General features: G+C 32.5%; 1 protein-coding gene across 2 annotated transcripts in view; it reads right to left on the bottom strand.

Moving 5' to 3' along the window:
• The window catches only part of LOC123707210 (rhophilin-2), a 69053-nt gene that overhangs the window by 53724 nt on the left and 1837 nt on the right, over window positions 1-13492 (bottom strand). The window contains exon 2 of one of the 2 annotated variants that reach the window (XM_045657072.1): window positions 13370-13401. The exons of the other annotated variant lie outside the window; for it this stretch is intronic. The gene's annotated coding sequence lies outside the window, so the exon portion shown is untranslated. The remainder of the gene's footprint in view (window positions 1-13369; window positions 13402-13492) is intronic. 2 annotated transcript variants of the gene reach the window in all.

The following is a 13492-nucleotide window of genomic DNA, read 5'->3' on the forward strand; positions in this document are numbered from 1 at the left end:
ACTTTTTAAGAGTTGGTACGCTCTTATGTCGAAGGATCCTAAGTCGAATTGGTTCGGAAATTGTTCAGCGGGCAGCTGGCTCAGTGGGCAACATTCTGGTGGTTCGCTGCAAAAACTGCTTTAAGAAACGCAAAAACGGTTCTCCACTTGCTACGGTCCTGATATACCTCTCTCGCTTGATCCACTTTCATGACATTCACCATGTTCGTCGGTTACGGGTACTTTGGTTATTTGTCCTTTCTCTATATATAATTTATTTATTACTATCATTCTTGCTATATTACTTCCTGAATTTCGACCAGGTATCCGATTTTACCATCCACGGTTACCTTGTACAGTCATACCTGGATACCTAGAACTCAAGACCGCGATCTCGTTTTCAGATCAATCAATAATTGAAAACAATAACGCACATTTGGTTTGAATTAAATAAGAGTCTCTCGAAATTTAAGAATTAGTCATGAGTAGCAAAAGTTAACTGTCGCAAGTATCAATATCCCTTATAGTGGTATACTCAAGTATCAATATCCCTTATAGGGGTATACTCAAGTATAAATATCACTTATAGTGGTATACTCAAGTATCAATATCACTTATAGAGGTTTACGCGAGAAAAATGATGGCAGTCAATTATGTATATACACTTATACACTATACAGGTTTCTCACATATATAATTTTTAGGGGGGGCACAATGACGGGACCAGTTGTCACCTACTCAGTTTTGACTGTATATCCTATTTGTTGAGCGCTTCTCATTCCTTCGTTCCACATAGCGAAACCTCCTAAGCATTAGCTTTCGTATCCTTATTTACCTTCCTTCTTGCTTACCTTCTTTTTAAAACCCACACTGCTAATAATATTTTTATCAAACTAACCTAGATATTTAGTTCATACTGATTAAAAAAAAATATTTAACCGATTGCTAAAGGTACATTATAGGTGGGTACAGCCCGCTTACTATCTCAAAATTTGACGCTTTATTGACATTTGACACATGAGTGATGTATGTGAACTATATTGCGAATGAATAGCGAAACATTGGCGCGTTTCGTTTAGTTGTGATTGATCAACATCATAGTCATAGACAACCAACATGATCAATCTATCTTAGACAAATCAAAATAATACTATACGCGCCATAGCTACGTCTATTATCTATTTCTCACCCGTGTATCTATTGACAGACTCGATAAATAGCAGGGAAATGGCATAATTCCGGCAGCTATATTACCAATTTACATTGATATGTCTCTATTTCTAGATTATGAGCTTGTTGAGTATAAAACCATGCTTATAACGCAGTAAAACTGATGCCTCATACAAATTATAACGCCGCCATCTTAGGAAGTTTGAATTATATATTCATATATTCGACGCGTGGAGACACGAATTTACAGTACTGGAAATGCCGGTAATACAATACAATTATAAAGAATAATAATAATAAATTATTAGCAAGAGTTTGGTAGAAAATATGATGGTGGTATAATCAAAACTTCGCATATTCTGCCACATATAATTACATGCAAATTTATCTTAAAAGTTAGAATGTTACATAGAAGTTTCATATTACATTACATTATGTATTATAGATATATTATCCAATTAATTATGCAATATCACACAAATAATCATTAATATAATAATATTTTTTCTTCACAGGTAGTATAGAATTCGATTTTAGAACTCTAGTAAAGAAGATCTTTCAAAGCTTTCGGTAAATTGTTATAAACCTTGATTGCCATACAAAAGGTGTTTTTCCTATACAACATAAAGAATTTTTTTGGCATAGCCAAGTTCTCCCCATGTGTACTTCTATAGACTAATAAAGTAAAATAAAGTTCACAATTTAAAGTTGTTGTCGTGATAATATTCAACAAGTTTTACTCAGATGGTTTAGTCATGTGTCATAATATTCCAGGCAAATTAATAGTATATTTCAACGATATTTTGGTCTTAATAGTAAATCAATTGTACTGACACGACATATCTAACTTAAAGGAGTTAATCTGAAATGTCCATGCGTAAAACAATTTTGGACGCCTAGATAATGTCGCATCCAGTTCTATAACTGGATGTAGGAACGGTATCTGCGCACGATTCGTTCCAGCTAACTGACGCTAGCGGTGTCTAATGGTCGCGTGTTCGATGCCCGACCGGAATGCTATCTGTAATGTCATTTAATTATTGACATTTCGATATAGTCTGTAACCTGTTAATACGTTTCCCGCGTTACGCAAGGAATTAGTTTTACAACCACGACACAAAACATACATCTATACTTTGTATCTATTTCTTCTAATTTTCGATATTTAAAAGTACAAGTAGTAATCGGTAGATAGGTCCTGGTCAGATTTTTAAAGAGGTATATTTTATATGAGTCTGTAGGGACTGACACATTTATTGAGTCTGGAGCCGTAGATTTTTGCCTTTTACATGTTCCTTATCTTCATCGTCATTGTTCAACTCTATATACTGTAAAGAATAAGCTCAGTCAGCCACACGACTAGTTAGGTCGTAGTATTTTATATTCACGTTGAAAATATATTTACGCATTCTAGCCCATAAGAACTATCACTCGAGATTGCGCTGCTGAGACTAGGTTCGACCCACAGCAGCACATCATCGTGTGTTAAGGACGTAATTATGAATAAAAGATTTTCCATTAGGCTAAGTGTTTGTATGTTGTATTGATTGTATTTTTATACTTTTAACTATTTAGTTTCTAAGGAAAGGAATGCTCTTGAAGCATCAAGGTATCCTAAGTTATTTACGTAATATAAACATATAACTACATATACGATATTTAAAAAATAACAACAAATAAGTTATAAACACTTATATGATGACTGAAATAATTTAACATGAACTTACATTAATATAATCCAAAAATCCTCCTAAATTTTTGGATTATTCTACGATATACAGTATTATATAACGCGATAGACCTGGACAGCGTTATATGAAATCGCGGTGCAGGAGTACTTTAACAGTTTTATTGAAGTCGAGTTTCAACAAAGATATTTACTTTATTTTTTTAATTACACAATTCAAACAGGTGTAAATTCACAATATTCAATTTAACACTACAGAAATATGACTTGAGAAATCTCCTCGTAATAGTGTGGAAATAACGCGTTATAAGGATTACATAGGTGCGGTATAAAATACATAACACAATTTGAATGAAAGTGTTTATCACAAGTCTAGACCTTGTTATACGTTGTTATCTGTATCAAAAACTAATTTCCTGTTTAACCCTCTGTTTGGGTGAAGCCATGACTCTCATTACCGACAATGACAGTGTAGGGCTGCCATTATCGATTTTGACATTAAAACGAATAAGAGCAAAGAGCCTTGACGATTATATAAAACGTAAGAAAAGCATGTATACATTTATATGGGTTTATAAAAGTATCAAGTGTTTTTGTGATATAATTTTAAATATCGAATAAGTTTAAATGCGATACTAGCTGGCCCTCGTGAATTTCGTTTCTCCTTAACGTGATTTTACTTTTTAGTGCATACCAACATGACACATTTTGCTAGGCTACCCCAGAGACTGTTCGGTTTTCCAGAATGCAAACTGTTTAGGGTTTTCTGTAAATTTTTCTCTATATAAACCTCAGAGTTGAAGGCATACGTTTCAATTAAGAAATAAAAAATAGGTGTTGATCTTGAAAATTTCACAAAAATCAGTCAAGCCATTTTAGTTTAATTACAAACACCGTGTCACGAAAATTTTATACATTAGATTTAAAATTATTCATATTCTGTTTTACTATTATTCTGATGGTTTAAAAATTTCAATAGGAATATATTTTACTTTAATTAATTGCCTTAGTATTCGATTGTTACAACATTGTAAAGATTACTCCAAATGTGAGCATTATATTGATATAGAAATGACAACCCTAAATCGAAACCTTCGAAGCAACCTTGAGCCGAATGCAAGCAAAATTGAATAATTATTAAACAATCAATTATTGTGTAGGTTTGTTAAATTACTATGTAGGTAGTTATTCCAAAACAGGAAGAAATTAAGCAACGATATTCTATAAATGTGGAAGATATGTAGAAGTTGTAGAAATAGATCCACAGATACATTAGAAATTACTCTCGAAAAACCCTATAGAATCGAGTTGACGAAAACTGTCACGTATATAGTAGGTTACGTTCGTTCAAAAAAACCGAAAACATTTGTTTTGTTATCTTTTATGTTTCTTGTAAGTAATAGCGAATGGACATATTTTCTTCTAAAAGTCTTATGTCCCCCAAGTGGGGCAGAGGACATTCAGCTCATTAGAAAACTATCCTGATCCTGGGCGGCTCTTTTAATTTCACACCACGTCAATCCTTTTCTTCGCCTCTGCAATGATGCTACGTTGCTAGGTTTCTTTTGGGCGATCAAGTATCCTTTTGCTCCAAGGATTCCAGTCGAGGACTTGCAATGTGACTTTGATCCCTCCGGAGTATATGGCCCACCCATTAAAACGTTCGGTGTTTTATAGACTTGTCAATTGGCACGTCATTGCCGAGCTGCCATAGCTGATGGTTAAATATTAGAGACAGGGAAAAAAATATTGTATTCTGCGCTTTATTATGTGTTTACCCTCAAATCACACCTGAAACTGAGGGTAGCTTATAAAGGAATTTTTGGACTCCATAAATTTAAGATCTTGTTATATGTATATGTTATAAAGATTTTTTTTCTCTCTGTTTAGTCCTGAAAACTTTTTTAGTTGTATTCGCTTAAATTATTTTTTAGGTAACTCTTAAGTTACTAAGTAAAGGAATTTGTACTGTTATAATGACATATAAAATAAACTAAATCTTAACATTACCTTAATAAAGGAGCGGAATGATTTTTCGATTAACTTACCAAATCTTTATGTAGTTGGTATTCACCACATAAATATTTTTTCTCTATTATCTATTAAATGCATAAATGAGGGCGTTAACTAAAGGTAAAAACATCATTTCAAATGACTTTCTAAATACCCAAAATCTTAAATAAATTATGAAATTAAAAGTTACATAATTAAGAAAACACTTTTTGAACGGATTGAAGCTATGTATTATTGCTGAAACGTCGGAAAAAAATAGAATTATGTAAATAATTATAAGTTTTTAATAATAATACATAGCTTCAATCCGTTCAAAAAGTGTTTTTCTTAATATGTAAAAGCTATGTTAACAAAAGACAATACTAAGTTTCAAAATAAATTTCTCAAGAAAACAATTCATAATCCACAACATCATACACTCGGCAATGTACCGATCTTTAATCCCTACCTTCAACCGATTATAAAACCTTTTTTGTACTTCAAATTTAATTATAATATTTACAAAATTAAATAAATCTTCAATCGAGTTGTAGTAACTACTAAATTCATTCAGTTGTGAGTACCTAAGCCCTATTGTAGATGATGCAATCTATTGATCAAACATTCTCTGCATTCTTGTTTATTAGTGAATGGAAACGTACTCGTAGTTTCTATATTCAAATTACGGATGGTAAATGCGTCGTGATTTTCCGTGTTTTTATACACCTCTATGTTTTCGTACTAGATATTTTTCATGACAGTAATAAATGCTCTATACATTTCCGTTTTTGACGTTCACAAGTGTCCATTGTGTTACCTATATGAATGAACGATGTTGAATTTTGAATTTTTGAATATCTAGATCCAAATACCTTACTAGGGAGTAAAGGTTGATGAATCGATATGAACACACTGGGCATCCTAACAACTCATTATACAAAGATATAATTCTGAAATTTATGTTTTATTAGCTAATTTCTTATAAATTTTTAGTGTCCGATTTTTTAAATGTTGTCTTTGAAGATAGTAGTTTATTGAGATCAAACGATGAACGGAGTGAACACAAAGCATATTATTTAGTCGGAACTGGTTTTCTGGTTTAGTTGAAAGTATTATACTAGGAGATTATATTGACTACGATGTATCTTGTAATATTGGGTTAAGTTAGTCTCTCTTCAGTCAGTAGATCATGTCTCAGCGTCGTGGTCAGCCGGGAAACATCTGGAACTATCTATTTCCACCGGCTTCTGTCTAGCGCCTCTCTTATTACAGTGTAAGGTCACATGCTCCTTTTCTTGTGGTACCAACCACGATCAGGTTCTCCAAGTTCTCATGGCTTCTGTGCATTGTATGACCGAAATATGATATAATTCGTTATCGAAAGACGAGTTAGGTCAAGATCAATGGTGCGCTTCGCAGTCCATGGTATGATTAACATTCGCTTCCACCATATCTCAAAGGCCTTTCTTGCCTTCCCACGTCCACGTTTCTACTCCATACAGGAAGATAAGGTAATCTAAATTCCCTTAAATATCTTCCTGTTTTGTTTTTAGTTTTTGCTACTAATTAATGAAACTCTGAAGTATGGATGTGTGTTACCCAATGGTTAACTTTCAAGAAAAGTGTGTTCCGTGAGTGATTCTCGCAATATGTTTACACTCATAAGGAAAATATTAATAATACATTAACGATAAAATTAACTTTCATAACGGCACCTGCACATTTAGTGCATTTAAACAATTTCAAAAAATATTAATTTTTTGTTTCGAGCCATTGTTCTAGTCAATCACCTGTGACTGGACAGTTATGTGCGAGCGAGATGCAACGTCATGTGCGAGGGAGGCAGACGGTCATGCGTGTATGGACATTGGGAATAGGGTTGGCAAATGAAATTTCAAATTTATCATTATATTATTTGACGTCTTCGTAACCACGGTAACTGGCTATTGACAAATGGTTGCCGTGATACAAATATCGTATAAATAAGTATTTAATTTACATTAGTATAAACATTTAAAACTATTGTATGGTTTAGTTTTCATAGTCACAGGTTATATTCCCGTGTAATAAAAGTAATAATTAATAAGTAAGTGTAAAGTAAAATGTCAACATATCAATGTGTATATAATGTTTAATTTATAGTTTGATAATAATTATTGTTAAATAAATTTCGCCATATGAGAAGCGATGTTTATAATTTTTTCTTTAGACTTCCCCGATCACGAGGAAGCTAGGTAACTGTGGGTTACGAGCCTCGAATAGCAAGATTTTTTCATTATTTTTTACTCATGAAATGTATACAATTCCCAATATTTTTATCACTATGCCACGGACAATGTTATTATGAAATGTTGGCTAAGGATACAGGGACTATTAAATTTAGTAGTTTATTTTACCTCATCCAAATATTATAAAATCCTCATTATTATAAAATAATGTGAATATTTAACCACATTTTTTCTCCAATTTAACGGGTACTATTTTCGTTCGGATCACATCCCTATACAAGTATGACGCTTGCACGTACGGTAGCTTCCTCTACATCTATGGTCTCTTGATCGAGAATACTTGATTATAATAAATACTTCCATATTCCAATATCATATATTATCTTTATATACACAGAGCTATAACCGACGATAGTTAACTTGCGTACGTTGTTAAATTTTCTGGGAATTATTGGTAATTCTAGTGTTCTATAAGAACAATTTATTTTAAAGCTGCTATTTGAGACGGAGGGCAATGTTTTTTGTCCCTAGAGAAGAGAACGAAGAAGTCGTTGCGAGTGCTTAATACAGTCTCCGAAACAATCGATATTATTGTATGTTATCAGAGTGAATTCGTACGAGCGTCCTTTGCTACAGGTATAAAGTCCACAACTATCGCATTGGCTATATAGTTATTAATAAATAAATACTACCGGCTCACCTAATAATATTACGGAAGCATAGCATTTTAATATATTTTCTAGCATCCGTTCCGATGAAATAATATACAGTGGTAGGCTGTGCCCTAATATACGATTGTTTTGAGATACACGCGGCCGAGCGAGCGATATTTTGCTTTGAGATTTTTTATTTTTATAGAACAGTCAGGAGGCTCACGTGATGTTAAGTGATACCGCCGCCCATGGACACTATCAATGCCTGGGGCTCGTGAGTGCGTTGCCGCCCTTTTTATTAATTGGTTCGTTATTTTCTTAAAATACCCTAAGTTGCATTCGTTCGGAAATACTTCAGTGGGCAATACTGCCTTAAAAATTGCTCAGTTGTGGACCGATGAACGAGGTGATAAAGGTGGTGTTCGTATTCTGCCTCGAAGTCTGATGATGAAACTCAGCTGAGAGCAAGATTTGAGGTACGAGGAATCGTACAATACAGTTTCTCCCACCTCAAACTAGACCTCAGTCGTTTGTTTCACTCGTTTTCGAACATTTTTTATAAGTCTTTTGTTTTTTGTACATTTATTTTTATAACCATGTGTCTGAAGAATGTGTCTATTTTTTATAAATGCTCAACAAAATCAACTGAGTGTTTTAGATGGAACGGATAGTGGCATTTCAATTATTTTCAATGAGGAAGATTGTACGGAACGAAACTCGTATGTCGAGGTACCACTGTATTATATAATAGTATATAATGGAGTAAAACTACAAGATATAAGGGAAGGGTGTCGAAGTGGAGCAGTATCAAAAATTTAAAGATTTCAAATCGCGCCGATGAATCGCTCAGAATATTAATACAAAACCAGAACTAAATATTATTTATTATTATATTACAATGTAAAAATTAAATACAATTTAAAGGAATAAATAAATTGCCATACAAGAATAAATTATTATACTTTAAACTACACATCGTGAGCAGTTAAATTTTATGACGCCCTGTAATGGTTTAATGATAGTGATTATGCAATTTATTATTGTTATTTTTGTAATTGAAATGTGTAAAGTATATTTTTATTTCTTGTTTGCAACACTGTTGCTACACATATTAAACTGCCTTAGTCTACTTACCATGTAAGTTTGACAGTTTAACCTGTGATATTGACCTATTCGCCTCAAGTGTAGTGTCGGCAAGGAGAGCTATGACATCTGAGCTCCTCAGAGAAATAAATAGTTACTCATACGTTTATATAATTGTATAAGTTATAACTGTTAAGTGTTACTTAACAAATTTTTACTTACTATTGTCTTTTGTTAACATAGCTTTTACACATTAAGAAAATACTTTTTTAACGGATTGAAGCTATATTATTATAAACTTATAATTATTTACATAATTTTAAATTCATAATGATAATACATAGCTTCAATCCGTTTAAAAACTGTCTTCTTAATTTTTACTTAGTTTATTACTTTCTTTGATATATATTAATTATTAGTACTTAACTATACGTAGACATTTATTTAATGGCGTAAAAAGAACATTATATTTATTTTATTTATTAGCGTTACATTACAATATAAAAAATATAAAAAATTGAACATAATTGAATCAAAAGGAGGGTAACTGGCGGCCTCACCGCTTTCGAGCGATCTCTTCCAGGCCACCACTCTGAGTAAAGAAAAAAAATGTATTAAATTACATAAGATAGGCAAAAAGTGCGAAAATATTGTTATATACAGTTATTAAGACAAACTAAACAGGAACAAAAAAAACAAACTAAACTAAAAATATACATTCAAAATAAAAAGTAAAAAGATACATAAATCTTTTATTTAGTAAGTAAGTTAGTAATAAGCTGTAAATCTTTCTCAATAAATAAAATAAAAAAGGTTTTAAACACGATATGAACTAGTAGGAGATTTTTCATAAACGTTTTTTTGCACAATTCAAACACTTTGAACACGAATTTGATAAATTTATTTAGTTTTATTTTATAACAATACAAATTGAATCAGGTGCAAAGGTACGGGAAACTATGGAGCGAAAAATCATTATAAATTACCGCTATATAAATGTAACTTGACAAATCTCTGCGTTATAGGGAAAGTAGGATAAAGGATATCGCGTTATACGTAAACGCGTTATAGGGAGATTACTACCGCACTAGAATCGAGGGAAATTTACATAAGACTTTTATGTAATAAAAATGTATTTATGTGAATGTACAAATGTAAATAAAGTTGTAGATTACAATTTTGAATACCTATAATATTTTACATATATTGTCAAAAAATAATCTTTAATATATCTATATATAACATAATGTTTATAATATAGTCACGATGTTTCTATAAATTAACTTATGACTCGTGTTTATCAAAAGCTCATTTCTATAGAAACAAAAATATTAAATTTAGTTTGGGTAAGTCTAAACTGTTTACGACATCATTTAGTACAACATACCGGTTATATATGCTATTAGTTATGTTATATAGGTTTTGTAATGCCTTCTTTTGCTGTGCCCTAACAGGGTCCATAATATTGTACATAGTTTTAAGCCTCTTAAACATCTTTTGTAACGTTATGGAATGCAAATAAATACATGAATACATATCAATGACCAAAATCAAAGGTCCCGGCTGAATACTATGTTTTTAGGTACTTAATCCAAATATGAGTAGTCCTTTCGATGTCGTTATTACATATTTTGACTGTAGATGCAAATTATTGTGGAAATAGCAAACACACGCCTAACCTTGACTTTGTAATAATCGATGTTCTATGCTCCGTAGAATTACCATTTCCGTCGAATACGTACACTATACTTTGCACTATTTGCGGTGTAATAGTATTAAAATTTATTACGTCGTACATCCAATATAAATTTATTCATATAGGTAACCAAGTACATTTATGAACGTCAACAAGATGATGGAACTGTGGATGGGCATTCTGTGGAACACGAATGTCAAATACGCATTCCATATACAAAACATTGTAAAGGAAGAATTCGTATAAAAAAAATATTTAAATGAAGTAACAAAAGGATTGTTTAATCTTTAACTTAGCAAAAAATTAAAATATATTTTAAAATGACATATAACCCCTAAGAAACTATGACAAAAATGTCGCTATATTGTGCGATTAATGTGTACTGTTTTACTGACAGTGTCCATATCATCCTTACAACTATATTTCGTGCTCTGACCAGGAATCCTGTTACTAATGATGACGATGATACCCCAGGCGTAACAGTCCACTTACGAAATCGTTAAGCGATGAGTCTCGAAGTAGTATGATTTCTATTTCACCCTGGAGATTGAAGATAAAACAATAAGTAGCTTATGTACTTGACTTCAGGCTGCTAAGTAAACAGTTTTTGTGATGGTTGAGCGACTTCAGACGTCTCACAGAAGAGGAAACTTAAGCAAGGTCGTCACGAGGATACGCGCCGACCGTGAACAAATCTAATTATTGCTGTTGTTTTATATGTTTTATTACAACTTAGCAAAATAAGTAAAGCAAAAACTAGATATACTAATAATATATTATGTAAAATACTGATGAATATCCACGACGCTTATTGGATAGGTATAGTGTAACAAGACAAAAGAGACAAGAACTGCAGACTGAAAAGCAGAGTAGAAAATGGTGAAGATATGATCTTTCTCTCTATACTCCATAACTTCAGCTTACATCAGATTTATATTTGAAGCACTTAGCTATACTGATTTAGGCTTAATGGGTAGAACCATACAATTCCACAAATTTCTCCAGGATACCTGCCTGCCTTAGTGACTTGGTAACAGACATTGTAGTGTTTTCATCCGTGAAAAACTTATTTGTTTTATCAAAAGGAAATTAATTAACGTTCGCCACTAAAGCCATAATCGTTTTGAAAACGTTATTGAATCAATATACCAATAGCGCTAGAACCTAATAGACTTCAGATCTGTATCTATTCTGCGATTATTTCTAATAGACGAGTAGGCGATCAGTCTACTATGCCTGATATACATCGTGGACTTTTTGGGTCTAAGGAGTTATTCACGATGTTCACCGTACAAGAGAATGTTATATACAGAAAGTCGAAATGTACATACGAGCCGATGATGCACGAGCAGGGATGGGAGTCGCACGTTTAAACCACTTGATAATTATTATTTGATAATAAATTATATATTTTTAAAAATAGATGACCGTGGATAGTATTTTAGCTATTAGTTTCCAGTATTTAACATTAGCTCGAACGGTGAAGGAAAACATCGTGAGGAAAGCGGCTTGCCTTAGACCCAAAAAGTCGACGGCGTGCGTCAGGCACAGAAGGCTGATCACCTACTTGCCTATTCGATTAACAAATGATCATGAAACAGATACAGAAATCTGAGGCTAAGGCACCTAAAAAGGTTGTAGCGCCATTGATTTATTTTTAGTTTCCAATATATGTAAATGAAAAATTTCCATTAGGGTATAAAAAGCCAGCATAAATATTGTCTTCGAAGGAATAAAATTTGCAATTTCAAACGAATAATAACAATTAGGTAACGTTTAGTTAGCACGATACTCCATAATACATAACTTGTGGTGATTGGTTACATGTTTTGTATTTTAAGTATGGGTTCAAGGTAACAGTTTAATTGCAAGTCGGTCGTGACGAATCGAATTGCGACTTAGGTGAATCACCTCAAACCAAGATTCAATTATTTTTTACAGGTAATTTAATAAATATTGTGTGTGTTTTGATTTTAAACAAAACGATATCTATAAACAAGGTCTACTATGTTTGGACCGCCATAATATAACAATCTTTGGTAAATTTGTCGATTCATGTAACCTAACATTAGTTAAGTTACATATAATGTAGTAAATAAGTAGAAGCGTAAACAAAATGTTGCTTACATTGATGAACAACATCATCGCACACTTGAAGGCTGAAGCCAAAATGAGCCCTTTAGTTTTACCACACTCATAAATTGTAATACAACATTCTTAAGAAAAACACTTGTCGAGTCGTGTCAAGTCAAGTGTCACCTAACTTTATGAGTCGAATGTTAGCGTCGCAATCCCACTACCCCAAATCTAATGTTAGTTATAAACTCATATTTTAAACAAAGTGTTTCATTTAACATATATTCCATCATAGCTTCAACTACCGCCATCGCACTTAATTCACGGCTCCACCTTAAAACAGCTCCAATTTTTTTCTACATTGTTAACTCACTTGGCTTGGCTCTTTAACTCCATAGAAATAATTAAAACATCATGTAAAATGAATGAAAAAAGGTATACACTTTCGGTTGTACCCTAATCTGACTTGATCACAAACTACACTAAGAATACAAAAATAAACAAATCTACTCTCAGTTTTTCAGATTTATGTAAATGGGCCCAAAGCCAAATATTACTTGGCGTACAATTCCAAAATATGTTTGACAAATATCTATTATTTTTCTCGGTTTTGGATGTGATGAAAATTCAATTTTGAAATAAGAATGTGTTTAGGTCTTTCCGTTACAATGCTTCAATTTTGCCCTCATGCGCCGACTTGCCAAGTTATGGGTGATAGATTATATTTAAATAAAGTTGTAGTAGAGTAACATTTTATTATGAATCCTAGTATTTGAGACCGGTATAGGATATTGAAAGATAATACCTTGTGAACACGGAAAGCGCGAAGCCGTATAACTAGAACAAAACAAATTAGTGTTCAATAACCATTCCATATACTCTTGAACATGAAGAATATCTCGCAGTGTTTAAAATAAATATCCCAAAA

Source organism: Pieris brassicae, chromosome 3, assembly GCF_905147105.1.
Source record: "Pieris brassicae chromosome 3, ilPieBrab1.1, whole genome shotgun sequence".
Taxonomy (NCBI): Eukaryota; Metazoa; Arthropoda; class Insecta; order Lepidoptera; family Pieridae; genus Pieris; species Pieris brassicae.